We start from the raw sequence: 4,575 nt of genomic DNA, 5'->3' as shown, positions 1-4,575 counted from the left end.
TACATATGACTCTACATATGACTCTACATATGACTCTACATATGACTACATATGACTACATATGACTCTACATATGACTCTACATATGGCTCTACATATTACGCGTCTACATATGACTCTACATATGACTCTACATATGACTCTACATATGACTCTACATATGTCTCTACATATGACTCTACATATGACTCTACATATGACTACATATGACTACATATGACTCTACATATGACTCTACATATGGCTCTACATATTACGCGTAAGCGTAAATGTTACAACTTTACACTTTTACAATACTACACGCAACTTCAGAGATATCCACAGAATACACTATTATTCCAATTAAGGTCCTTTGTTTTTTTCATTTAGGTAAGTATGATTTACTACTATTACAGAAACAAACGAAAATAATAAAATGTAGCAACCGTTACTGTCAGATAAAACACTGCAATTATGAATATGATTTTACTTTAACGTCATTCAAAATATTCACATCCTATAAATAAAGGGGTAAATGAGTTTCTAACAGCCGTATTCATAAAAAATCCTTAAATGAGGAATGATCAGCTTATTAGCTAATCCACTGTTTAGGCTTAATAAGCCGTTGATAAGAACCATGATTTATAAACGTTTATTAGGGGCTTCTTAACTAATAAGCAGATTAGACGCGTTATGTTGGCATCTTGGCACATCATAGACAAAAATATGGCTGAACATTAATTTAAAAAAAAAGTTTGACAGCAGCACTAGCGGCCAATCGTAATATCATGAAAAAGTTGATTTACTATTTTGACTAATTTTCGGAATTATCTCATATTAAAATAGCTTCTGTGCCACAAAAATAAACAAAGATTGCTGCATGGCCGGTAATTTTATAAAACTTGGTAAGTAACTACGTTTACAGACAAGTATCCTATACAGCAATAAGTAATAATATGAGGTCACTGCAATGTTGATATACCTATCTCTTATTGCTTTTAGTTTCAATATTATGTGGAATGGAGTCGAAAGAAGTGGGGTTCTAGCCGAAGTGCATAATTAGCGAAAAGAAGAAGTCGAAGCCAGATACCGTACCAGGCCTCCAGTCGCCTCCGCAAGAAGAACCATTGAATAATGGTTCATGAGTTCACACTAATTTATTCTGGTTGCGGCAGAAATTCACAACGGGTCAACAAAACCAAGGTCCATTCAAACTCACTAAATCAGGTATGAACAATGTCCTATACTTTCTTGTTTACCTCATACCTGCAGTGTTTAGAGTTAGACCAAGAAAAGTCTGCAGCGATTTTGATGATAACTCTAGGTACAGTTCAAATTTTGGGCATGACCATCTATTTATAATATATTATAGACATAGGTAACTACATAAAATGTTGTATCTGAACGTGTTAACAATGACACTTGCATTGACAGCTTTGACATTATTTAAAGGTTATAAAACTTATAAATTTGGTAAATCTATCCGTGCTTTGTGGAGCTTGGTGTATTTGTTTAAAATTATGCATACCTACCTAATATAGGTATTATATTTCTTAACCATACAATGGAACCAAATGATAATTATATGTACAAGTGATGTTTTATTGTAACAAGCCATTGTGTCGCGAGTTTACTTGTAGGTGCAACTTTTGTTAGTAATAATTTTGTAATGCTATTTATGCATGGAACAATGCAATGGTTATTATACTCTGCCACCTAGCCAACCTACTTACTACGGGGAAGGATGGTTCACAAATTAGGCAGTATTTAAATAACTGTGTACCTGCTGATTAAAAATAAGATGTTTTCTGCGTACAGTTGGTTATAATTAAGTTGGCTAATCTATATCTCATCAGACAGTTTGGACATCTATTCCAGAGAGTTTGCAAGGTCAATGTACAATGATATCATATTATAGTACCTAATAGGTAATGAATGAAGTCATATTGATCTCTGTCTATAGCTTCAAATGATACTTAGTTTACCATAACTACATCATAAGCTAAAAATTTAAGAAAATTGTTGAATACAAAAATACTTTTATTCAAATTATTGCATCTTTTCAGATCCTGAAAGTACCATCTTTAGCCACTGTTACTGTTGAATAACTCCAGGCTTTGGAAGAAAAGCTGTGGCCTGCGAACAGCTGTGAATATTGGTCGGAGAAGTGTAACTGACTCCGTACACTGCAAGTCCCAGCAGGAAATCAGCAAGAAACCTAAAAGAAAAAAAAAACATCAAAATGGAAACCTTGATTTAGGTTGAAGTAATAAAATTGTTCTAATTTAATTGGTGTTTTATTTTACTACTTAAATATATTTTTTGACTTGTTAAGGTTTGTACAATTGTTATTAATGATGTACAGTCACCTGCAATAATATGTTACACGACAAAGGCCCATAAGAGCATGTCACATTTTTGCTGCCTTCGAAGAGTAACATATTATTGGAGGCGACTGTATCTATATTGAAATACTCAAAATTCCATTTTTCTCATTACAATGCAATAAAATCTTAAATGTATCTAGACATATCCTATTAAATGTATCTAGACAGTTTCCTGTACTTAAAATAAATTATGTCACACCATACCATGCATAAAAGAAAACACCAGATTATTATTAGAAAATAAATGTTCATATAAATTCCATAAATAGCAAATCATTTTGAGAGTTCTAAAAAGGAAACTAAAAGGAAAGTAGGACCCTATTTTGCACATATTTATGATTTTCATGTGTTTGCAATATTGTTCTAATGAAAGTGTACAATTTTTATAAAGTAGATATTCATAGGTACATGCTATGTACCTAGTTCAAAGAAGTTCAAAAATAATATTGGTAATTAATGGTTCTTATGTAGAATAAAATTAAAAGGTATTTTTTAATACCAGACAATGACAAGACAAGTTTAGTGCTGCCCATCTGATATTAAGCACTGCAGCCTACAGGCAACTAGCGGAGTTACAAATAGCCAACAGTGCATTTTTGGGAGCACTGGAAACCTGAGCGTCAAGAACAGGTAGGTATAGAATCCAACCTGGATAACTATACTGAATAATTAGTTGACATAAATGAAACTTTCATTCTATGAAGTTCAGCTTACGTCAACTAATTATTGATAACATGATGGTGACTATAATTTAATGCAATATTTTTACCTGGAGGCCAAATCGTTATGCTCAAAGCCAATATTGAGCAAACTGCTTATGCAATGACTGCATATACCGGTGACTTCTTCAGATTTTTCATTACTTTATCAGACTGACAGAGTGCACACTTCTTTTACCTGTAAATAAGTTGATACTTTTAAGTAGTGCCTACTTACCTGTGATATTTATTAAACACAGTTGTTTAAATATGTCTATAAAACAAGTTAACTGTAGTAAATATTATGATCTCATTAGGTATAATGGTAAGTTATTCAATAGCAAACTATGAACGAGATTGATGTACTCTTACAGGGTCTATAATATTATATAGGTAGGTATAAATGTGCGCCAGAAATTCAATTGAATTTAAGTTTGCGAAATGCGAACACCCTGATCTTAAATTAATAAATAGAACGCTCTAATATTACTTGCCAAGCCAAACTTGGTTTCGAAAATTAAATGCGATTGTATGGCGCGCAATGAAGCTGGCCGCCATAGATTTAAGTGAATCTGAGGGTTTACCTATTTCTCCAAACGCCTAATAGCTGTGAGGGAGGAACTAGCTCCGTTTATGATGCATTTTTCCGACTACGCGATCATAGAATTCTGTTGCCATCGATATTTTGGTTAAACGAAAATCACCATACACAAAATCACATAAACAACTTATAAAAAACGGGATATTTAGGTTTCGCGCCATTTTCGTACTATATCCAGATATCTAATACGTAATTAATTGCACATATTCAAGTTGTTTTTCATTCACATTTGGAATTTTAACCAAAACGTACTCTTTCCTCTTGCTCTTGTGACTCTTGCCAAAATCAGCTGTTTTGTGACCGCCATCTTGTAAAATAGCAGATAATAAACAGATAAAGAAGGGTCCTCGGCTCCGTAACTTTCCGAGGATTTAATAAAGAGATGATCAACTGTTTAGCGCTAAAAAGTGTTTATGAATCACGTTTTGTGACATCCGGTTATCAGCAACTGATGATCAATGCTCTAACTGTTTATGAATACGGCTGTAAATGTTTAAAGTATGCGTAACTCGCAATCAAATATTATATCAAATAGTTAAGCATATCGATTTCCCATCGACCTCTTATTTCTCCATGATCATCATGGTAACACATAGATTTATATACATTGATTAAGTACTCGTGCCAAAATTACTGGCCCTTACAAGGTTGTTATGATGAAACTGATTACATTCGTTAGTCATAGAATTTAGGCGTGATGACATACAGTTATACAGTCTAAACAAAAGGTGACCGGTTATCAAATTGAATCCATTGAGATTCAAGTCCACGATATCTAGTATGTGTAAATTGACACAAAAAATACTTTAATGCTCAGCGCACAAAGTTACGAGTTACGTATCTTGAGGAGTGTGCAATAGAAACACAATAAGATCATATTACATAAGTACATTCGTTAACGAGTTACTAC

The 4,575-nt window shown here is 33.2% G+C and overlaps 2 long non-coding RNA genes across 2 annotated transcripts; one reads left to right on the top strand and one right to left on the bottom strand.

Moving 5' to 3' along the window:
• The first annotated feature begins 513 nt into the window (after window positions 1-513).
• On the top strand, window positions 514-2,268 carry LOC134672700 (uncharacterized). The gene is made up of 3 exons (XR_010099374.1): window positions 514-884; window positions 982-1,206; window positions 2,046-2,268. It is a non-coding gene; the product is annotated as an uncharacterized LOC134672700 (long non-coding RNA).
• Window positions 2,083-4,142, bottom strand: LOC134672701 (uncharacterized). The gene is made up of 3 exons (XR_010099375.1): window positions 3,649-4,142; window positions 3,136-3,263; window positions 2,083-2,197 (listed from the first exon to the last, which is right to left on the bottom strand). It is a non-coding gene; the product is annotated as an uncharacterized LOC134672701 (long non-coding RNA).
• Window positions 4,143-4,575: the final 433 nt, after the last annotated feature.

This window comes from Cydia fagiglandana, chromosome 17, assembly GCF_963556715.1.
Source record: "Cydia fagiglandana chromosome 17, ilCydFagi1.1, whole genome shotgun sequence".
NCBI classification, from domain to species: Eukaryota; Metazoa; Arthropoda; class Insecta; order Lepidoptera; family Tortricidae; genus Cydia; species Cydia fagiglandana.
Note: the sequence above shows the minus strand (reverse complement) of the source record. Positions and strands in the feature narration are given on the sequence as shown.